The 24,809-nt window shown below is 45.0% G+C and overlaps 1 protein-coding gene across 2 annotated transcripts in view; it reads left to right on the top strand.

Moving 5' to 3' along the window:
* The first annotated feature begins 4,951 nt into the window (after positions 1-4,951).
* Positions 4,952-24,809, top strand: part of Popdc3 (popeye domain containing 3) — a 29,175-nt gene continuing 9,317 nt past the window's right edge. The window contains exon 1 of one of the 2 annotated variants that reach the window (XM_028861761.2): positions 4,952-5,085. The gene's annotated coding sequence lies outside the window, so the exon portion shown is untranslated. Of the gene's footprint in view, positions 5,086-6,338; positions 6,583-24,809 lie in introns of those variants that run through there. The other variant, XM_028861762.2, reaches the window with a different exon arrangement.

The raw sequence follows: 24,809 nt of genomic DNA, 5'->3' as shown, positions 1-24,809 counted from the left end.
TTTTAAGAAAGAACTATTATTCAGCTGTATACTGAATTTCTTGAACTTTGGTCTTATTTAGCTCAAAATTTATGTAAAATGAATGATTGCATAATTGTGATGTAAAAATATAGGTATATATGGGGATTTATTTACCAGGCAACTCCATGTAGTTAAAAAGGAGGTTTATTTTGGGATAACTTACAGCCAGTAAAGGGGTTGGTTACAGGATCCGGGCGAGTGAGGTGCAGTCCAGCAGGGTTCTCTGGAGAACTATGACTCGGTCTGCCATCCAGCATCCAGGATCACCAGGAACCAAGGCACCTGGCACATCTGTATTTCGGGTCTTAAGGGCTCCCGTCTCTGCCCCACCCCAGGGGCAGGTCATAGGTAAGCGTGACAGTTACCAGAAGCCTCACTAGGGGTAGTACTTCCTGCTCAAATCCCCACATTACACATATACCTATATTTTTACATCACAATTATGCAATCATTCATTTTACATAAATTTTGAGCTAAATAAGACCAAAGTTCAAGAAATTCGGTATACAGGTGAATAATAGCACCGACTACACACGTGCTAGTTCAAGTGCTCTAACTTAAATCTGTTTCCGCTTGCATCAGGTAGCATGAGGCTATAAGAAGGGATGAAGCATGAATGAACATTCTGGAACTCACTGGGATGCTCCGAAGTTCTGGGTCCATCTTTCAGCAATCGTCTTAAGATGGATGTTGAAAAGTAGTAAAATTCAAAACCAATCATAGGCACATAAAATCCCCTACAACCCTGAACCTTCCATCTCCTATACATTCTGAATGCCTCTACGATGCCCTAGCCAACTCCCAGGGCTGTGCCTGCTGTTAAACAGAAAAGCTAAGGGCTGTGGGTGCGAGAGAGGAGAAGATGTCTTCCCTTGGGTGTCACGTCACATGAGACCTGGGAGTTCTCAGTCCTCTCAAAGGGCAGGATAACATGAAACAATCTCAAAAGGCAATGGGAGGCCCTGGAGAGATGGCTCAGTGGTTAACAGCACTGGCTGCTCTTCCAGAGGACTGGGGTTCAATTCCCAGCACCCAAACGATAGCTCACAACCATCTGTAACTCAAATTCCAGGGTATCGGATACCCTCTCTGACCCCTGTCTGCACCAGGAACAAATGCAGTGCACAGATATACGTAAAGGCATAACATCCATAAACACAAAAAAATAATAAAATGTTCTTAAAGGCAGTGGGAAACCAATGATGGGGGAGGGACAGACAAAGAACAGTGTAGAAACAAAATACAAACATGCTTCAGAGAGCAGTAGGAATGACTGTGGGTTCCCAGCTGCTGCTGGGGACAGACAAGCAGGCCGCTCTCCTGCACTGCAATCCTGAGCTGTCCTTGCCATGATGCTGCACTTGGTAGCATACTTGGCATTTATGTGGAAAATGTCAGCTTCTAAAACAAAATTGAAAAATTAAGGAAAAGGACAAAGGTGTTGTAGAATATTGTTTTAAGATGTGTTACACTTGTTTATGCTGTGGAACATTTGTTTAATGATGCAAAGATGTGTTTCATTCTTTTATGTTGCATTTGTTTAACTGTGAAGCTGTGTTTGTCTAAAACACCTGATTGGTCTAATAAAAAGCTGAACAGTTAATAGCAAGGCAGGAGAAAGGATAGGCAGGGCTGGCAGGCAGAGGCAATAAACAGAAGGAGAAGAAGAGAGAAGAGAGATCAAGGAATGAGAAAGGAGGAGGACACCAGGGACGAGCCATCCAGCCACACAGCCAGCACAGAAATAAGAGTGAAAGTAAGATTACAGAAGTAAGAGAAGGAAAAAGCCCAGAGGCAAGAGGTAGATGGGATAATTTAAGAAAAGCTGGCAAGAAACAAGCTAAGCTAAGGCTGGGCATTTATAATTAAGAATAAGCCTCCATGTGTTTATCTGGGAGCTGGGTGGCGAGCCCCTCAAAAGAACAAAGAGCAAAGAGTAAAAACAACCAACAACACAAAGGATAGTGAGGTGAACAAAAGTCACCCCTGAGGAGTAAATTTGCCTAAGTACAAGATTCATAAACTGAAAATGATGGAACACTGCAGAAAGAAATTACGAATGACCCAAAGAAGCCACCCATGTTCGTTCTTCTATTGGAAGACTCACTATCATGAAGGTGCCATCTCTGCGTGGGCGGGTCTGGGCTGTATGAGAAAGCTAGCACAACATGAGCCTGGGAGCAGCCAGGAGAGGCGTCTCTTCAGGATCTCTGCTTCAGTTCCTGCCCTGGCTTCCCCAGATGACAGACTATAACCTACAACCCAAACAAACTCTTCACCGCCCACCACAAAAAAAAAAGACGATGACATTACCAAATCACAATCCAACAACATAATCAAAACATAACAGCCATTCTGCAGAGATGGAAGACAAGAGAGAAAACAGAGTGGTAAGGCTCACAACCACTGATTTCGAACATTAAAAACAAACAAAAGCACCCGGCATCAAAACAGTGTGGCCCTGCCGTAAAAGATCCACACCTGGATAATAAAGATCCACACCTGCATCAGTAAAGAGCCACACCTGGATCAGTAAAGATCCACACCTGGATCAATAAAGATCCACACCTGGATCAGTAAAGATCCACACCTGGATCAATAAAGATCCACACCTGGATCAGTAAAGATCCACACCTGGATCAATAAAGATCCACACCTGGATCAGTAAAGATCCATACCTGGATCAGTAAAGATCCACACCTGGATCAGTAAAGATCCACACCTGGATCATAAAGAGCACACTGATCAGTAAAATCACACTGATCAGTAAAGATCCACACCTGGATCAGTAAAGAGCCACACCTGGATCAGTAAACATCCACACCTGGATCAGTAAAGATCCACACCTGGATCAGTAAAGATCCACACCTGGATCAGTAAAGAGCCACACCTGGATCAAAAATCACACTGATCAGTAAAGATCCACACCTGGATCAGTAAAGATCCACACCTGGATCAATAAAGAGCCACACCTGGATCAGTAAAGAGCCACACCTGGATCAGTAAAGATCCACACCTGGATCAATAAAGAGCCACACCTGGATCAACAGATGTAGTAAGACTGAACATCCTGATTCATCACTGACTCCAGAAAAAGTGGCGGACAACTCGGGGAGAACAGGGTATTCAAACACAACACTGGGACCACGGAGGTCTTCCTTAGAAAAGTGCAAGTGGCTTGCTACCTCACAAAAACTGAGGAAAGAGGCGGGCTGTTGCTTGCTGGCGGAGCACCTTCCAGTGTGTGCACGGCTCTGAGTTCCATCCTTAGCACCATCAAAAACAAAATTAATATAGACCAAAACCTGAACATAAAGGTTGAAACCACAAACCTCGAAACTCTTAAAACAAAACACATGGGTAAATCTTTATTACATTAGACTTTATAATAAATTCTTAGATATGACTCAAAAGAATAAAAGAAAAAAGCATGGGGAAAAACCTAGATAAATCAGATTTCAGTAAAATTTAAAACTTTCATGTATCTAACAACACTATAAAGAAAATGAAAACATGACACAGAATGAAGAAAATATTTGAAAATAAAAATAACCTGGTGTCCAAACTATGTAATGATATCCCTCCCCTCCTCCATGAGACAGGGTTTCCCTGTGCAGCCCTGGCTGTCCTGGAACTCACTCTGTAGACCAGGCTGGCCTCAAACTCAGAGATCTGCCTGCCTCCACCTCCTGAGTCCATGGATTAAAGGTGTGTGCCCCACCACCAGCACGTAAAGATAGATATTTTACAACCCAACAATAATAAACAAGCAAATGAAAATCCAGCAAAGGGTTTAAACAGTCATTTCTGCAGAGGAAATATACAAAATCCCAATTTAGCATATGAAAGCATATCATATAATGATTAATTACAGAGATGCAAATCATAATACCACCCATTCATATCTGCTAGGACAGCTTTCATGCTTTTAAAAGAGACTATAATGTGAGGTCCGGGATGCAGACAAATTAGAACCCTGCGTAAGCTGCTATAGAACAGACTGTGTGTCCAAAACAGTCAAGCATAGGTCTCCACTCGCACAACCATTGCTCTACCCCAAAGAATTGAACACTGGTATTCAATAAAAGCAGGTGTGTTCAAATGTTCACTAAGTGGACTAACAGAGTTTGAGCCACTATGAAATAGAATGTTACTCAGCTATAATAAATGAGTGAGGTTTTAGAGCTTCCTGTCCGTGAAAGGAACCAGATACACAGTGGCACATACCGTATGAGCCATTTATATGAAATGTTCAGAAGATTGGTGGTGGCCAGCGTCCGGGAGAGGGGGAAATAGGGAAACAAAGGCTTTAGGGCACAAAATCTCCTTCTATGGAGACTGAAAGTCTTACCACTACATAGTGGTGTGATGTTCGCACTAGTAGTTGTACTAATGTGTTATTCATGTCACAATCACCACATGGTTTGGTCACCCGAACAAAATTAAAACTTCATAGAGGCAAAAATGCAGTGGCAATTACTTTTAAATGCATATTTGCCTATTGAGATCATGTGGCATTTGTGTTTTAATTTTCTTTTATGATGATCTATATCCTGTATATGCTTGTTTTTTAACCTTTTTACCCACGAATAAACACTGCCCTTTCTCTGTCCTGTACTCTTATGTATCCCACTCCCCTCTGGTGATTTATCTTCTTTGGCGGGATGCAGTGTGGTGATAAGGTGGACAGCAGCTTTTCGTGCCGGTGCTCAGCTCCATCACTCTCTCCCTCTATGACCTGGCGTCTGGGCCGAAGGCAGGTACCCTGAGCTGAGCGCGTCTTTGCCAACTTAGGGCCTCGCGAGTCCTCCACGCCGGTGGCGCCCGCTCTGCCCGCGTGCCTCGGAGCGCGCGCCCGAGCCCGTCCCCGCCGCTGGGAGCGGCTCCGATCGGCTGCGCCCCGCACGGGCAGGCGCGGGAGGACGCGTCCGGGACCCAGGCGCGGCGGGCGGACGGGCAGCGAGGAGTGCCCGGGTCGGGCTCGGGCCCTCAGGGCCGCCGGGCCCTGCGCGCTCTGCCGGAAAGTTCTGCAGGCGCCATCGGGAGCGGCGCGAGGCTCGGAAGGTAAGCCGAGAGGCGGGGGCACGAGAGCCCGCCAGGCAACTTTGCGCGGCTGCGGGGAACAGGAACGGGGAGAGGGAGAGACCCCGGTGCGCGCCCCTCTACGCGCGCCCTGGAGCCGGGTACGCGCCCCGCAGCTCGCAGCTCCCGCCGGGGTCCGCAGGGGAGCGAGCGGTCGGCCCCTCAAGCCGCTAGCCCTGCGCTCCAGGTCCCTCGCGGGGCCCTAGACACCTGGCGCCCAAAGGCAAAGATTTCGGGTCGGGGGGAGCCGATCCCGGGGTCCTGGCAGGCGAGGGTTTCACCGTGGGCGAGTCGTGGCCCGCCGCACTTGACTTTCCCCGGACTAAAGGCCCGACTGGCGTCTGTGCCATTAGTGTCCAGGGCAGCTGGGCTTTGACCTGATCTCTGTACTTGAAGATCCCCTTGCCAGAGAAAGAGGGAAATTTATAAGCCCCAGATGCCCTCGCCAAGGTCGGTTACAGCGGTTTAGTTTTGAGAGACATTATTTTAGGAAAAGAGCAAAGGCACTGTATCAAAATGCCGTGCAAGGATCGAGGGGGGAAGCTTTAGCCAGGTAACATTTGGAAAAAGTAAAAAAAAAAAAAAGAAAGAAAGAAAGAAAAAAAAAAGAAAAAGAAATCTGTTAGTAAGTACTGAGAAGATGAAATTTAATAAATTACTGAAAGTAGATGTAGAATCCCATGTTTGAAGGAATACTGAATCAAAACAAAACAAAACTACCCACCTCCCGGGTGTTTCTTCTGTGTACTAAGTTCTTTTGAATCGCGCGCCTGCAAAGTTCAATTAAACTTCTTGACAACCTTGAAAAACATTGGTGTTGGATTTAGTGGCTATTTTGCTCCCCTGTTCGTTTTTTATTCTAAAGCCTGTCACATGAAAACACTCATTCCGTGCCAGTACAGTAACTTGCCGTTGTCCTCTGTAGAAGTAAAACCAAACAAAAAACAAACCAGAGCTACAGAATCGAGGAATTGGATCTCAGCTTCCCCATCTGCAAAATAAAGGGTTCATTAGTTGATTCCATCCCAAATAATCCGAGGTTCTTCTGTCCTGAAAAATCTGAGTGTGGTCTTCAAGAGTTTGGTAAACAAATCCAAATTGAAATCTACAGTAAGATGTTATTTGTTGTCAAAACTTTACAGTTTAATACGAGGTATTTGCTAGTTAAACTTATTAATCCAATTAGTCTCTCAAAATAGCTGAATCATTGTGTGGCCTGTGCTTGAGAACTGTTTCAGCCTGTGCTACTGAATACAAAGAAGTCTGGAGAACCAGAGATCCCAGAGTGCACATTGCCAGACTAACAAGGTAGACAGCCACAGCATCCGCGCCTGCTCCTTCTGAAAGTTGGCAGTGCAGAGCAGGAGCGTCAGGAAGCGTTTGCCACAGTGCAGGACAAGGAAGCAACAAAGCAGGAAATTTCAACCTGCTTTGGAAAATGTCTGTGATGGGCATGCAAGCCTGCAAACTGCAATTGAGGTAGCTTTTTTATAACTATACTGGTCAGCTAAGGGTTGTGAGTGATACAGAGTTTGACTTTACCTCTGGAATAAAGGAGCATATTGAGTCACTAATTACATTTTTTAAAGAGAGGGACTTCTTTTCCCCTTTTATAGAAAATGTATTAAAGTAAAAGTTACTATCGAGAGCTGACAGGTTAAATCACCCGCAGGCTCCTCCTCCAGGGCGGAGATTCCAGGATTAACTCACACAGACCTGCAATGATTGCTGACTTTTCACTTTCTGTTCTTCAACAGAGATAAGCTCCAAGGGGCTGTCACACTGAAAGTGGCCAGGATAGGACAACCAAGGAATGGGGTGTGATGAGTGACCCCCCCCCCCCAGCGTGTATACGAGAGTCCCTGGGACCAGTGTGCAGATACTCTGAAATCCAAACAGAAGAGTTACAAGTTGACTGCAATGAGAAAGGGCAGGCAAAAGCTCACCTCTGCGCATGTCAGTGATGGCATTCCGTGAGGCAGCTGCATCTTGAGGCTCTGACCTGATGAATCGATGAGCTCATCCCTGGATGGGCTCACTGTTGGCATTATTGGGAGGTGGTGAATGGTAGGAGATGGGCCGAGTGGGAGGAAGTATCGCTGGTGGTGTGTCCTTAGCGGCTGTGTCTTGTCCTGGCCTCTTCCTGTATTCCCCTTCCTTTGCACACTCCTCACCAGGACACACACTGCTTTGCCACGCCTCCTGTCGTGGCCTAACGCCTCTGAAAACATGAACCTGATACATTGTTTCTCCTTCAGGTTGTTCTCTCAGGTTGCTTCCATCACAGCTACATAGAAGGAGCGCAAACACTTCTGAAATTTGAAATCCTTGTAGTCTTAAGCATTCTAGACAAGGGACCCCGGATTGTAGGAATACTTGGATGATAGAACCGCTGATGCCTGGGGAGGCTGCTGCTTGAGATCTGACACCCACACTCAGCAGGACCGTTGTCTGCCCCGCGGCCTGTCTTCCTCCGAAGAAGGTGTTTGTCTCAGGAAATGCAGGCTAAATAATGAGTTCAGTGTTGCTTTTTCACAACTTGGTTGTGGAGACCTTGGTAGTTGTTGGATCTGGGTAATGGCTGTGTGGGGTCCTGGGTTTGATACATCTGTTTACTCTGTTTTCCCTTCCAGTGCTGGGAACCGAACCCAGGGCCTTTCACATTCTAGGCAAGCTCTCCACCACCTCAGCCCCTGTTTTAACTGTATAAAATTATTCGTCCAGGAGCTGCAGCGTTAAGTAGCTCAGTTAGTTGAGCTCCTGCCATATACGGATGAGGACTTGAGCTGAGGTCCCCAGTCTGTGAAGGGACCATCTGTAGCCCGACAGTGAGCACCAGTGGGGACAGGCCGGTCCCCGAGCTTCCTGGGCAGCCCAGGGTGAGCTCCAGGTCCAGCGTCAGATCATGTTTTAAAAGCTAGGGTAGAGAACAGTGGAGGAAGACAACTGCTATGGGACTCTAGTCTCCATGTGCATACACACATATGCAAACACACACATACAGACACTAAACACAAAACTTAAAAGTTATTTATCAAAAAAATTGAATTTGAAAAAATGAGGCATTTACTAACTCAGCATTTCATTTCAAATTATATAGGGATTTAAAATTGTATTTCAGGTATTTGAATGTAGATTAACATTCCTTATATATAGGGTATCTGCAGTCAGGGAAGGCATCGGAGTAAAAGCTGCTGGTGATCTTCAATGTTTTGTGGACTTAATGATGGAAAGATCTAAAGAAAATATGATAGCATTGACTTCTTTTAGTTCTGATTGCTGTGTTAATGCATTTTGCTATCTTTAAAATCTTCTAAATTATTTTTATATTTCATATAGTGTATGAGTATTTTGCCTGCATGTATGCATGTGAACCACATGCAAGCTTGGTGCCCATGGAGGTCAGAAAAAGCACATCAGGTCCTCTGGAACTAAAGTTGTGAACCACCGTGTGGGTGCTGGGAACAGAACCTGGGTCCTCTGAAAGAGCAGCAAGTGCTCTTAGCTGCTGAGCCATCTCTCCAGGCCCTGAGTTTATTTTAATGTAAAATCACCTTAGAGTTTTCTACATTATATAAAGAATAGAGAGTGCAGCTACTGCATCATAAAAGGGAAGAAAAGGTGTCCTGTCATGTGGGAATCTGCATTGTTACCATGGAGTGAAAGCTATCCTCTGAGTCTTTCTGTGCATTTATACAAATTGCATTCATAGAAGACAGAAACACTTTTAATTTAAAAAATGGTGTTTTTAAATAAACATGAGGCCACTAGTCTGAGTCCCGATGCCCTGCTTTGATTCTGTTATAACAAACTCAGCCTAACATCATAGTCAGTCAAATGGAAACCTAATTTACAAGAATGATTTCTGTAACAAATGGCCAGGTTTCAACCAGTCACAAGCAGCTGCGTTTCAGCCACCCATAGGCAGCCAGCTCACACCTCCATGAAAATGGCAGAGGCCTCAGTGGAACCAGCCAGGATGGAGAGTTTTTGTTTTATTCTTCTGTTTGGCATTTTAAAGGTTTATGGCTGAGTCTTGGCGGAGTCCTCTGAGTCCCTTCTGTTTTCAGTGCTGCCAGACTGACTGAGTTTCTTTGCTCACCTCTGTCAACTTGTCTAAAATTATCCTTCTCGTGAGATAATAATAGAGGTGGTTTGAATGAAAGTGGCCCCCATGGGCCCCTAGGGAGCGGCACTGTTAGGAGGTGTGGCCTTGTTGGAGGAAGTGTGTCACTGGGGGTGGGCTTTGAGATTTCAGCAGCTCAAACCAGGTCCAGTGTCTCTCTCTCTCTCTCTTCCTGCTGCCTGCCTATCCAGATGTAGAACTCTCAGCTTCCTCTCCAGCACCATGTCTGCCTGTGTGCTGCCATGCTTCCCACCATGATAATAGACTAAACCTCTGAACTTTGTAAGCCAGCCCCAGTTAAATGTTTTCCTTTATAAGAGTTGTTGTGGTCATGGTGTCTCTTCACAACAATAGAACACTAAGACATGTTTTTCTTTTAAAAAAAAAAAAAGTGATATTTCAACAGAAGAAAAGACTAGTTTTTTAGAATTTGACATCAGTATTGAGGTGGGCATGGTTGGTTGTATGTACCTGTAATCGCAGGGCCTAAGAGGCAGAAGAGGATCATGAATTTGAGGCCACATTGAGCTATATAGCAGAGCAAAGGGGTGAGGGGGAGAGGAGAAGAAAGCAGGAAAGGGAGATGAATGTTTTAATGTCCGGAGTGGTAACAGGTCCTTCCTAGTTGAAAAGGAGACGCATCTCCAGAGTAGACTGTGTGTGTGGCTCCCTGCTACTAGAAAGCAAGTCATTATGTGCTGGAAGTCCAAAGTCAGCATCCCAGTTTCCCCCAATGCAACTGACCTGCTTTTTCTGCCTATAGACCTGGTGTTTCCTTTCTATTCTTGAGATTGAGTAGTTCAGCTGGACTATGTCATGGTTAATATCTGTGTCAGTTTCTCATGGAACTTGTTGTGTTCTCTTTATTGGAATAATTTATTGTTCTTAATCTTGGGTGGTCTTATCATTATTGATATATTTCCCTGCATTTTGTAATTCTTTACTTTGGACATCAGTAATTCTTACAGTATCTTAACTTTGCCTTCCATATCAGTTATGCTGTTTATTTTTTTTTCTTGTTCTCTTCTATGTTCACTATGATTGTCTGAATGATTTAAAAATGTAACTCATTAAGAAGTGAAAATGAAGCATGGCAAAAGCAGTTGGTCTGGAGAGATGGTTCAGTGGGTAAAGCTTATTGCCGAGCATGATGATCTGAGTTCGGTCCCCGGGTCTCAGGCCAGGGTTGGAAGGAGAGAACGACTGCTCAGATTGTTCCCCGACCTCACACGCTACTGCAGCACGTGCACCGAACCCCAAATAAAGTGTAATGTAAAAGATGCGACAGTAGGTCACGAATGAGGATGTTAGGATGCTGACGTGGCCAAGTCACTTCTTCAGTGTGACACTGAGGAAAATAGTTGCCCCTCCCTCTTTCCCACAGTGTTCTTACATCTGTGACGATTCTGGCATAGAGTTCCTTATGTCAGATGTTAGCTGTCACTACTTATTATAGTCTCCACGCAGGAGAGGATGATGTAAAACTCAAGGTCCAATGTCTGTATGTTATGTTGTTATGTTGTGTTATGTTTGTTATGGTATGTTATGTTTGTTATATTGTGTTTGTTATGTTGTGTTGTGTTTGTTATATTTGCTATATTGTGTTATGTTGTGTTTGTTATGTTTGTTATATTGTGTTTGTTTTGTTATGTTTGTTATATTTGTTATATTGTGTCTGTTATGTTCTGTTTGTTATGTTATAATTGTTCTGGAAACTGCAGTACATGAGTAATGGTGCCCTTCTTCTGTTACAAAAGAAAATTGGGTTTCTATAGAAAAAGGAAAGAAAATACTTTAAGCCTTTTAGATTTTATCTTATAGAATCTAAGCTTTGCTTCTGTCCTTTGTGTTCATTTTAAAGTTGAAATGCTGGGGCTGGAGAGATGGCTCAGGGGTTAAGAGTACCGACTGCTCTCCTAGAGATCCTGAGTTCAATTCCAGCAACCACATGGTGGCTCACTACCATCTGTAATGAGATCTGGCTCCCTCTTCTGTAAAGTTGAAATGCAATCTTAGCAGCTAACCACAGCATTAACTAGTGGTCTGTCTTTGGCCAGTTCTTGGTCACATAGGCAAGGAGGGGTTAGTATGAAAATTCTGATTTCTTTGTCAAAGTCATTCCTGCCAAAGAAATTCTTCTTGGGAAATAAGAAAGCTAACCATAAAAAGATGTAAATTTAGCCATTCTGGTCTGGACTCACTCGACCCGATAGGGCCCTGTGCAGCTCTGAGCTGAGGCGGTAGACTGGCCACGTCTGACCTTCGGCGTTACGCCTTTTCAACTTTCTCTCTTGACAGGATTTATAAAACTATCACTTCACTAGCATTTCAGTGTCAGTGGAGTTCTCACAGATCTGGATTTCTGGCTGCTTTTGATCAGACAGTGATATGCCAGCACTAGGTTCCCTCACAGCCGTCAGCTGGAGCTAAGGAGGGTGCCCTGTGGATGTGGTGTGTGCAGGCCAAGGGCTCTCCTCACATTCCCAGGTTCACTCATGTACATTGGCTGTACAGTTGCTGAAGACGCCAGTGAGTATATCCCCTGACGAGTATACATATTAATCCTCATCTTTCAATCATTTTTATTGAATTTTTCATGCAATATATTGTGATCACTGTTTCCCTACTCCATCCCCTTTCAGCTCCTCCCCACTTCCTCACCTGCCCAAAGTCACACACCCCTTTCTTTCTCTCTCTTATTAGAATACCAACAGGCATCTAAAATAATAATAAACTAAGATAAGGTAAAATAAAGACAAACCAGAATAGGACAAAATGAACAAACAGGAAAAAAGAGACAAAGGAAAAAAACACAAGAAACATATAAGGACACTGAGACACACGGTCACACACAGAAAACCCAAAGAAATAAAATCAGAAGCCATAATATATAAGCAAAAGACCTGTAAGAACAAAATAAATGTCCAAACAAGGCATCATGAAACAAAACATCTCCAAAAATATCCCGTTTAAGCTGGCCGTCTACTTCTGAGCATGGGGCCCTTAGGTGTGGGTTGTGTACCCTGTGAGACTGCACTCGGGGAAACTGACCAGTCCTCAATTCAGGGAGCCCGCTGAGGCCCAGAGAAAAGTCTTGACAGAGTGAGGACTAGTACCCAGGTCCTTTAGTGTCTAGATCTCCTGTGCCTGCTGCCCACCGTTGATTACAACCTTAGCCTCACTAAGAAAAAGGGAGAGGATGTAATTTTCATATAAATGCCAGCCAACACCAGGAATTGGTTTCTGTGTAACCAAAAAGTCTAATAAAAGAAATACTTGACTATTAAGTACTAATATTATCTGAAATTTTGTGGGGGAGATGGGGAGATCAGGGGGTAAAATGTCACAATGTGAGAACCAATTTTAGATGCCCAGCACTCACAGAGAAAGCTGGGCACAGTTCTGTGTCCCTGCAATCCTGGTGCTGATGAACTGGATCCCTGAAGCCAATGACAGCCAGTCAAGCTGAATTAGTGAGCTGTAGGACCAGTGAGAGATCTTGTCTCAAAAAATAAAGTGGGCCAGTGTGGTGTGTACGCCTTTGATCCCAGCACTCTGGAGGAAGAAGCAGGAAGACCTCAGAGTTTGAGGCCAGCCTGGTCTATAAGGGCAGTTCCAGGACACCCAGGGCTACATAGTGAGGCTGTATCACAAACAAACAAAACAAAGGGGCTGGGAGATGGCTTAGCGGTTAAGAATACTTGTTCTCGCAGAGGCCCAGACTGGATTCCTAACTCACATGGCAGCTCGCAAGCACCCATAACTGCAGTTCCAGGGGCTCCAACATCTTCCTGCCTCCTTGGGCACCAAGCACATGTGAGCAAAACACTCATACACAAGTAAAATGAATAGAAAGAAGGTGATGAGCAGTTGCAGAAGACTCCCAATGTCAGCCTCTGGCCTCCATGTGCACATTCACACACACACAAATACACATGAGCACACATAACATACATACCGTGCACACATACACCAAGAGAAAAAGAGGAAAATCAACTCATTTGCTGACCCATTATACGTCAGTTTAAATTAATAGAAGATTTATGTCTTATTTATTCTGGCTGATATTTAACTAAGAAAAATACCCTTTCCAAGTTGGATGAGGTTCAGCAACAGTCACATTCATCTGGCCCAGAGTCTAACTCCCCTCAATAACTCTAATTTGAAAGTTAATTTCAGAAAATATGGTGGTAGAAGGACTGTGATTCTGTAGAATTGGGGAAGAGTTTCAGGAATAAGGGTCATGTATTTCCCCTACCCATCATGCCCAGCTGCTGGCTACTGATGAATTCCAAAAGGGGGAGTCACTGAGTTCCGTCATCTACCTCCTTGGGGACTTACCAGGCTCCAATGATCCTTCCAAACAGGTGGCCTTGGTTAAACTCGGTGATCACAAAACCAAACCAAAAGTCATGAATGTTGGAAAGGGACTGGGGGGAGGGGAGCAGGGACTAATAAGGATGAGAGGGAGATAAGAGAGTGTCGGGGAGAGAGTAAGCAGAATGCACTATATATACTGGATGACATCACGGAAGAAACATTTAAAAGTTTGGAACATTGTGGAACTGGGGCCTTAAAACATTGTTTAAAGCTATAGGTTTATCATAGCAAGTATTTTGAGTAGACATTGAATATTCATCGTAAAACGTGTGAGGCATTGTCAATGTGGTGAGGAAGGTGGGCATGCTGCTGACATGTCTTCATAGACCAGGTTAATAAATGGATAATAGTGCTGGTTATTGTTTAATTGTTTAATGAATACTTTAGTGAAATAGTGAATTTTTCAGTTTTGCATAACTTGTCTCTAAACTTGAGTCTGTGAGCAAAGGAGAGTCTTTACGATAGTATTTCTCTCAGGCATGACTTATCTGGTTGCTGTGGATGGGGGAGGTTAGGGGGAGACGAGGTCGACACAGTGTAGTTTAGCCCTGCGAAGCTTACCTGCCTGTGCTGTGCACACATTGTATTCCTCCCATAGCAGGCCCTGTCTTTCTAAAGGCAGTGGTCACTTAAAAATCAGTGTGTAAAGATTGACTCTAGAAGAGTCTCAAGGATTACTTGTACACATCTCATTTTAATTATGTAAATGGCCCTGTAATTTAGAAACTAGGTCTATATAGTGTCGACATTTGAATTTTAGTAAAATGCCAGCTTCCTGGGAGAAGGAATTTGAATTATTGCATATATCGATTTACTGGTTATTTGAGAGTTAATGCTATGATGCCCGTTTTGAACATAGGCCTTGTTCAAACACAACTGACATATTAAGGAACAACTTGAGCATATGCAACCCTCCTGCTTCCTTGTGGATGATTTATTACACAAGAAAGTGCTCGTGAATGCATTAGGCAGTGACCGGGTGACCTCAGCTATTGGGGGGGGACACACAAAACACCAACACACACATCAAATATGTACCAGCTGTTCTGACTTCATCACACATGGCCCTCCGATGTCAGGGTTTGCTGTCTTTTCACATGTTTGCCCTTTCCTGTATGAAAACATGTTCACCCAACATCCCAAACATACCCAAACAGCTCGGTCGAAAAGTGACAAATAGAGTTTGCTAATGGAAAGCCTTCGTATTGGAGAGAAGCTGGAAATAACGAAACACCTTCAAAGAGCCCAGGTACTAGGTGGCATCCCCTGAGGAAAAAGGGAATGGATGAATAATGCACTTTGCCAGTCATCAGAGCTGCCCAGAGAAAAGTCTGTGGCGGGGATAAAATGCAAGTCAGAGAAGAGGCTTAAAGAAGTCCAGGCGGAGAGAGCGTGGGGCACATGGGTGAAGGGAGAGAAGTCCAGGCGGAGAGAGCGTGGGGCACGCGGGTGGGAGAGAGTCCAGGCGGAGAGAGCGTGGGGCCGCGGGTGAGAGAGAGAAGTCCAGGCGGAGAGAGCGTGGGGCACGCGGGTGAAGAGAGAGAAGTCCAGGCGGAGAGAGCGTGGGGCACACGGGTGAAGGGAGAGAAGTCCAGGCGGAGAGAGCGTGGGGCACGCGGGTGAAGGGAGAGCACTAGCCATTTACAGACACCTTCAAAGGAGGCTGTTGCTTGCTACAAGAGGCTCTCTGATCATTAGCCGTGGCTGCCTTGAGGTTGCCAAATGCTGTTGGACAAAACCAAGAGTTCCCAGCCAGGACCTAGAAGCCAGTTGAGGAAAACTGCGCACTGGATCAAAAATGATTTTCTGACAAGACAGGCACTAATCTAAATGTATCCTTCCCCGGCTTACATTTTAAAGCAAAAAAGATCCTTCCAGGACTCATGGGAGATGGGTTCCTTCCAGCCGTCTTCCCTCAGCAACCCTTCCTGTGCATGCTACTTCCTGCCCCTCCAAGTATTTGGTTTTTATGTCATTTCTTTTAGAGTTTGGGGGCAGAGTGGTCTCACTACTGGGCAGGTTGAAGGTCTTCTTAGCAGTTAAAGCCCTATTTGTGTATTTTTAGCCACATTACATATATAAAATGATGCCATTATTTTTATTAAATTCCTATCCTTTTACAAAGGCCTGGTGAAGGTTTGGGGTGTTGCATCTCTAACTCCATTCCCCTCCCTGTGCTTCAGGTTGCAGTTTTGCATGGTACAATGATTTTTTTTTTTTTTTTTTTTTTTTTTAGGATCACATACATTGTGTTGTAGCAGAATTGACTCTAGTTGCTAAAAGTAGACTAGTAGTGTCTTGACATTTGATAAGGGTGACTCCTGGCATTTCCTATACTAAAGGTCCAGTTATGACCAAGGCTAAAAATGACTCCTCTGACCCAGGGGTATATGTACATATTCAGCTAGAAAAAGAAAAGATTATAGCCAACCAGCTGATCTTCTCAAAGCTATGAGAAAAAGGAAATTCATCTGGTCTGCAGAGGTCACTGGGAGCAAGAAGAAATGTCTGTGTGTGGAGGGGAGAAATTTATAGTTTAGAAAATAGGCCGTCTAATGGTCCAGCTTCTCTCCCTTCACCAGGAGTCGCCCTATGGCAAAACAGCTATGTGGCATGAGCAGGAAAGGAAGCGTTCCCATCTGCAGGGTGTAGGGAGCCAGAAGAGCAGCGGCTGTGAGTCAGGCACACAGCACAGTGAGGAAGGAGATCAGAGCAAATGGGCTTTTGTTGTGTTTTTTTAGTTAATTAGTGGACTGAATAACCGAACTTTTTTTTTGTTTTTTTTTTTTTTTTTTTTTTTTTTCGAGACAGGGTTTCTTTGTGTAGCTTTGCGCCTCTCCTGGAACTCACTTGTAGACCAGCTGGCCTCGAACTCACAGAGATCCGCCTGCCTCTGCCCCGAGTGCTGGATTAAGGCGTGCGCCACCACCGCCGGCTCGAACTTTTTTTTTTTTAATTACAAACTGTATGGCCTATGGCTTAGACTCAACACTAACTAGCTCGTACAACTTAACTCAACCCATCCCTGTTAATCTATGTTTTGCCACGTGGCTTCGTGGCCTTACCTGTTCTCTCATATCTTGCGTCTCCTCTGACCCTGCTTTTCTTCTCTCTGTGTCTCTCAAATAACTGAACTGTTGAGGCCCACCTCTCATCCTTTGTGGCTCAAAAACCATGGTTTCCTAACCAGACATTTAAAGTGCTCGCATCTAACCCTGAAGGGCACAAACAGGAAAGCTTTGGATTTAGCAAGTCCAAGGACACAGATTAAGATGATACACGGAGAGCTGTGTCGGGCAGGAGAAGAGACATCTGTGTAGGGTTGACTCAGGGCTCCATGGTTTGCACATCCTGAGGGAACCTGTTCACACTCTCACCTCAGCTTTCCCATATATGAAATGACAACAACAAAACTATCTACTTCAAGAAATCTTTTAGAGATTAATTAATATACTATTTTAAGATCCTTAAGTTCCTGACACACACACACAGTAAGCGCTGAATCAATGTGACGTGCTGTCAATAGCACCCAAGGGCAGAGAAGGGCGCTGGATCCTGCATTAGTTCCTCATTGGTCATCTGGCTTCATAATAATCCATTGTTTGGAGTCATACATGTTGAAGAATTACGGAGTTGTTGTTTTGTATCCTTATGGGCCAGATTTTGAGTGTTGGTCTCTGGGTGTGTATTGAACATCACGTATTTTTGCCTTATCTATATGGATGAGCTTTACAAGAACTGACTGAACTGAAAGCCATTCAAGAATTCAAGTCTTGAGTGGTATATGCACATCACAAGTATTCAACAGTGCAGGGCCTTCTGACCCCCTGAAGAGTGCTCGCTTTCATTTCTAGTGTCTCAGTGCCTCGTTTTCCAGATGCTTTGGAGGAAGAAAATATATATGTATATACATCATGCTAGATACTTTTCTACCACCTTGCCACAAGCTAGTCGTCTGAGAGGAGGGAACCTCAATTAAGAAAATGCCTCCATAAGATTCAGCTGTAGGGAGCACTTGTGTGGCCTGGGAAGGTGTCTCTATGACGGGTAAGGTGGTCTGCTGTTCCCACACAACCTAAGTCAGAAGCTCATTTAATAAAAAGGGGGACCTGTGGGCCCATGGCCCTGGCCCCGACTGGAGTGGCTGCGGCCTTGCTTGCTGACCTCGATCAGATGTCCTCCCTATTCAGATTCCCTGCCGGTATCCACCCTTCTGAATGCTTAAGGGAAGTTCCTTGTTGTGTATCCTGCATTTTGGGCGTTAACTACTTAGATGCAAGAATGTAGAACATTGGGTCTGGAATGTAGACCATTGACAGCGAACTTCTGCCCTCCGGGGGTTCCTCCATTTGTGCTGTAAGCCTGTATGTATTTAAGGTTTCTTCCCTCTTTCAATAAACGGCATTCGACATCCAATCGTACGGGAAAAAAAAAAAAATTCAGCTGTAGGGCATTTTCCTAATTAGTTATTGATGAGGGAGGGCCCAGCCCATGGTGGGTGGTGCCATCCCTAGACTGGTGCTCCTGGGTTTTATAAGAAAGCAGGATGGACAAGCCATGTGGAGCAAGCCAGTAAGCAGCACCCCTCCATGGCCTCTGCAAAAGCTCCTGTCTCCAGGTTCCTGCCCTGCTTGAATTCCTGACTTCCTTTGATGATGAACTGTGATGTGGAAGTATAACCTGAATAAACCCTTTCCTCCTCAGCTTGCTTTGTGTGTGTGTGTGTATACACATACATATAAGCAAAACCATAAGCTTACGGTCTTAGCCACACACTTATTATCTCAGTTTCTGTGGGTCAGGAGTTTAGGATGCTCAGCCCATGGCCTCACAGATCTGTAGTTCATAGGGCAAACACATTTCATTTCTCATTTGCAGTTTGCAGTCTTTCAAACTCTGAAGTAATTGGAGGATTTTGTTTCTCAGTGACTATAGGACTAAGGTCTTAATTACCTTACAGATTGTCTTGTTGGTTCAGGTCTTCTTTTATCTCATAGAGACCACTTGTCTTAGTTAGGGTTTTTATTGCTGTGAAGAGACACCATGACCACCGCAACTCTTATAAATAAAAACATTTAATTGGGATGGCTCACTTACAGTTCAGAGGTTCAGTCCATTAGCATCATGATGGGGAGCATGGCAGCATGCAGCCAGATGTGGTGCTGAGAGTCCTACACCTGCACTCAGAGGCAACAGGAAGTCCACTGGCTGTCACACCGAGGGAAGCTTGAGCAAAAGAGACCTCAGATCCTGCCCCCACAGTGACACTCGTCCTCCAACAAGGCCACACCTAATAGTGTCACTCCCTTCGGGGGCCATTTTCTTTCCAGCCACCACACCACTTGCAGTTCCTTTCCTTAGAGACTTCTCAGGTAGATCACAGCCTGGATGTTGCCTTTCTCTGGTTCTGCAGGAGCACAGCTCTGACCCGCACCCCTCCTAAATCCTCTAATCACGTCCCATATAACTTAACAGTCACAAGAGTGACCATTTCACCATCATTTCCCTTAGAATGTTGTCTAAGTACGGGACATTTATCTCATCCCGTTCACTCTGCTTCTCAACCTCCACAAGTGGGAATTATATAGATTTCCATAGCGGGAGCTACATAGAGAACACGCAGGGATGGGCAGGCTGAATGCTGAGGATTTATATAGTGGTGCTACATAGAGCACACACAGGAATGGGCAGGCTGAATGCTGAGGATTTATATAGTGGAGCTACATAGAGCACACAGGAATGGGAAGGCAGAATACTGAGGAATACCTTTGAAGTATGTGATAAAATGTGAGGACAGTTATGGCTCAGATACTCAGGGATGATGCCAACTGTGACATCGGGATCAGCGAAAGTATGGTGTTCTCAAGGGTACTCCACACTGTTTAGTAAGGAAGAGCAAAGGCACAGTCCAGCCTGCAGAAGAGCAGGACTTAAAGAGTCTCCTCCATGCCCTAAGTGAGATCCGTTGCTGGTGTGAACCCTCTGGAACTCAGAAAGGCACAGAGATGTCTGATTTCAGTATATTCATGCATTTGGTGAAGTATCATCAGAAGATGGGATAAAAGGATTAAGTCAAGTAATATAATTACTTGGGCGACTGAAACTCTCCTAATATAAAAGGAAAAATTATGTTTCCCTTGGTAGATTAGAGGGCCTCTGGCTGCAGGGTTGGCCATTCCTGGGGGCAGAAACTAGATGGCGACGTGAATTCTTTGAGTAGATCGCCTGTGGTGCATGATTATTGTAGCCAATATCTTCTACATTTGTGTCAACTCTCCGTTCACGATCTTGGGTAATTCTTGCATATTTATATGCTAATGCATTCATTATACATATGCATGGTTCCCCAGCATCTTGCCAAGTCTTTCTATCCCCTCTTCTTGCTTGAGAGATTCCCTACCAACATTGTTCAAAAGAAATGCAAAGCAAGAAAAACCATCATACGCATAAAATGAAAGAAAAAAATTAAAGACCATAAAAAAGCCACAACCTAGAAAGTGACTGTCAATTTACTTACTACAAAATCTCAAGTCTTAAGCTCTTTTAGAATGATCAGTGTGAGAAGAAAAAAAACACCTCCTTTCCTAAGCAAAGAAGTGAAATGCAAACACTTGTGTTAGCTTCCTTTTACTGTGACAGTTATGTGTCCAACTTACAAAGAGGGGTGTTAATTCACCACTTTGGAGAGTTCAGTCTGAGGTTGGTTTAGCCTTTTGTTTGTTTGTTTAATGGGGGGGGTGCTGGGTATGGTGGCTCATGCCTTTAATCCCAGCACTCAAGAGGCATAGGCAGGAAGAGCTATGTGAGTTTGAGGTCAGGCTGGTCTACACAGTCAGGTCAGGTCCAGGCCAGCCAGAACTACAAAATGAGACCCTGTCTCATTTTAAAAAGATTTATTTTATTTATGTCTGTGCTCATGTGTCTGTGTGTATATATCTCTGTGAGTGTGTGTATGAACATATGTGTGTCTGAAAGGAGTACCTGTGAAGACTGAAAGAACTTATGAGATCCCTCGATCTACAGTTACAGGCATTTGCATGCTGCCCAATGTCTTAGGGTTTTTATTGCTGTGAATAGACACCATGACCATGGCAACTCTTATAAAGAAAACATTTAATTGGGGTGGCTCGCTTACAGTTTCAGAGGTTCAGTCCATTATCCTCATGGAGAGGAGCATGGCTGCACGCAGGCATGTGGTGCTGGTTACATCTTGGCTTTCAGGCAACAGGAAGTCGACTGAGATACTGGGTGGTATCCTGAGCATAGGAAACCTCAAAGCCCACAGTATCACACTTCCTCCAACAAGGCCACACCCACTCCAACAAGGCCACACCTCCCAATAGTGCCACGCCCTATGAGATTATGAGGGCCAATTACATTCAAACTACCACACCCAATGTAGGCTCCAGGATGTAAACCTTGGCCCTGTGGTAGTTTGGATGAGAGTGGCCCCCATAGGCTTTTATGTTTGAAAACTTAGTCTCCAATTGGTGGAACTGTTGGGGAAGGATTAGGAAGTGTGGCCTTGTTGGAGAACATGTGTTTCCAAAGCTATTCCAGTCACCTGTCTCTGCTTCCTGATGTGAGCTCTCAGTTACTGCTCCAGCACCACACCTGCCTGCTTGCTGCCTTGCTTGCCACCATGATGGGCATGGGCTCCAACCCTCGGGAGCTGTGAGCCTGCCCCGCGGTAAACATTTTCTTTTATGAGTTGCCTTGGCTATGGTGTGTTATCGTGATGATAGAAAAGTAACCGGTACAGCCCTCATGATCGAGTAACAAGCAGTCTGAACTGCTGAATCATCTCTTTAGCTCCAGGCTGTTGCTGTTGGGTCTGCGGTGAAGCAGCATGGTAGGAGGTGTGTGCCAGTGTCCCTTTCTAGGGCACGCCCCTGATGACTGGGAGCTTCTAAGAAGTCCTACCTCTTGAAGGTCCAACCACCACCCTAGCAGTACCAAGCTGGGGACTTGGCCTTTGTGAGGACATTTCAGCATAGAAGGAGAGTATGTGCCTTGCCACTGCCTTTAAAACGAGGATTAAAATCCGAAGCTTGTTCTCTGAAAAATGTTCTGGTTCCCTCTCCTTTCCCTTAGATTAACCATAGATGTGTAATGTGTAACCAATTACACAACAAAATCCCAGGAAGTCTGTGAAAATGACCCTCAGCTGGAGCACACGACAGGCCTATTAACAGCCTTTGAAGTTGGCCCAAGCACAAACCTGGTGAGATCTTGAGTCTTGAGTCAGCTCTGCAAGTCAGTGCTACATTTTGACCAGTGTTTGGAATGATCTCATTCCACGTTACACCCAGTCACTTGTTTTAGATTACAGAGACTCATACTATGTTGCTCAATTCCTTGACTTATCAGCGGAAACCAAGGTTAAAATTGCATAGTACTTCTGATGAGCGGAAATGTACCCTGGCTGGCCCAGTCGCCATCCCCGGTAATCTTCCCACAGAGACACAGCTAGGGACCACAGAGCACAGCACCCAGTAGGCAGCATGGCGGGGCAGCAAGGATCCTCCTGGAGTGACCAAGCTGAGGTCAGCCAGATAAGCAAGGGTAATTCAGATGTCAATCATCAAACATTAGGGTGCCTAAAAGTCACCTGGGGGACTTGCTAGCAGGGGGTCTGTTGGCCAGTGAAGGGACAGAGTGGGGCAGTTGAGCTGCCAGGGTGACTCTGATATGAGTGATTTGGGAAGACTGCTAGGAATTACTGAACTAAGAGAGAAAACTTGCTGGCTTCCGGAGAGGGGCTCTCTGCCCTCTGGAAAGAAGGGTGGGCTAGTTATGGGTCCACAGGCTGAGTGAGGGGCCAGAACACAGGACAGAAGACAACAGCAAAGAGACCACTGTGGCAGATCTGCACCAACTCTACACTTATAATTAAAGATGGAGAGTAGACAGTGTGTTCCTGTCTTCAGGTGGAGTCCTCTAGGAAAAGATGGGTTTAAAAACTACACTAGTCCCAGTGGCCAGACTCTATAAAATACAAGCAATAAGTACAGTGGTGCTGTCTCTATATTTAAAATAATAATAATACGTGTGGGGAAACAGATTTCTTCACTTGAGCCATGTACTATTTATTTATTAACCGTTTAAGACACTATGCATTGACGTGTATGTAACGTATTCTGACCGCATGTGGTGGTTTGAATAGGAGTGGCCTCCCCTGACTCAGGTGTTTGAGTACTTGGTCCATAGGGAGTGGCACTATTAGAAGGTGTGGCCTTGTTGAAGGAAGTGTGTCACCGTGGGTCTGGGCTTTGAGGTCTCATACATGCTCAAGCTACACCCAGTGTCACAGTTCACTTCCTGTTGCCTGCGGATCAAGATGTAGAACTCTCAGCTCCTTCTCCAGCACCTTGTCTGCCTGCATGCCACCATGACAATAATGTACTAAACCTTGGAAACTGTAAGCCGGCCCCAATTAAATGTTTTCCTTTATAAGAGTTGCTGTGGTCATGGTGTCTCTTCACAGCAGCAGAAACTCTAACAAGACACCATATTTATCCCCTACTACCCTTTCTTATCCTCCCACAGGGAACCCCTCCTTCCCAACAAGTTCTCTTGTGTTCCTGTGTGTGCATGTGTGTGTCTCTGTGTATGTGCCTATGTGTGCATGCGTGCATGTGTGTGTGTGTGTGTGTGTGTGTGTGTGTGTGTTTAATCGGGGTTGATTGTATATGGGTGAAGGGTTGTTTGCTATAACATAGACAGCTTAACTTACTAGTGGCTACATCACTGACAAAATGATCAGCTGCCAATGCTACTCAGTTAGGAGTGGACCCTCAAGAGTCGCGTTCCTCGCCCATGATGGAATGTCTACGGGCCCAGTTTTGTGCAGCTAACTACAGCTGCAGTGATTTCACGAGAGCAAAGGCCATGCCATGCCTAGAAGACAAAATTTCTCAGCACTGTTCTCCAACTCTTACATCCCACAGTGTTCCATGAGCCTTGTGTGTGTGAGGGGTGGGGGGTGGTTGGGGGTGCATGGGTGTCCCATTTAGGGCTGAGCACTCAACAGTCACTAGTTCTCAGCACTCTGGTTCTAAGTCTTTGCATTAACCACTGCCCACTGTGAGGACAAGCTTCCTTGACCAAGGCTGAGAGCCTTAATCCATGGATATAAACATAATATTTAGAAGGCAGCTTGATAATATGTCCATTTAGTAAAACAACAGTTGTAGGTTTTCTTCTAGGTTTGTGTGTTTGCAGACACTGGGAAGCTGGAGGGGGCGGGGGCAGGGGGCTTGGTTTGGGCGACAGAACACATGCAATGTGAATGTAGACAAGAATACAAATGGTGGAAAGGTCTAAGTGGAGATAAGAGAGAGGGGGTTATAGTATACTATCCCAGGGGGCCTAGAAGAGACCCTACCAGTGGCACAGGAATGAATCTAAGCACACTGAGTTCTTTAGTCCATCACTTTGTTCTTCTAAGCCAATTTCATCCACAGTTTCAGTCCTGTCCTCACATTCAGCTCCTCTCTGTGCCCAGTTTTCCTGTCCTCATAGTTTTAGTAAACTCTTATGCTTTTGACCTGATCTTCCTCCTCTGTCCCTTCGTCCTCCGGCCCTTCACCCCTGGCCCTGATAAACTCTACAAGAGATCTGCTTTACCCTCCACTGAAGCTCTGTCTTCCTTTCCTCTCTCTGGTCATGTGGTTCTGTGTCCGATTTGCGCTCCAGTCCTTACTGCACCTGGTTATGTAAAATGCACTATTGTCCTCAGTTAGTCTCTCTGTCATGCCCTTAGGCATGGAGTAAGGGGATGGTCTGAGCTTCATTTGCACAAGAAACAAAGCTGTGCATCTCCAGCCAGCTTGTCTCCTAGGCTCAGCGAGGGAGTTAGTTACCTAGTTCAGCAGGTCTGAGGAGCTGAACAGTTTGCCAATTGGTCTGGGAATATTTGGGCACAAAAGAATTTCATAGCAGAAGACAGCTGAAATATTAAAAGCTGGATAACACCAAATATTCATAAGTGGCTTGCCTCTTGACAGACCCTTGGCCGGTCAAAGTACAGCTTTAATACACAGCTGAGTCTCTATGATATATTCTTGCGGCCTGCAAGAAGGGAGTGGGTGTAGGTCAGCCAAAACTAATGTATGAGAAAGAAATATGGAAACATAGTACTTTGTAGGCTAATGAAAAGATGTAATTTAAGAAAAGCAAGGGCTAGAGAAAAGACTCA

Source organism: Peromyscus leucopus, chromosome 8a (genome assembly GCF_004664715.2).
Source record: "Peromyscus leucopus breed LL Stock chromosome 8a, UCI_PerLeu_2.1, whole genome shotgun sequence".
Classification (NCBI taxonomy): Eukaryota; Metazoa; Chordata; class Mammalia; order Rodentia; family Cricetidae; genus Peromyscus; species Peromyscus leucopus.
This window is presented reverse-complemented; position numbering and strand designations above follow the sequence as displayed.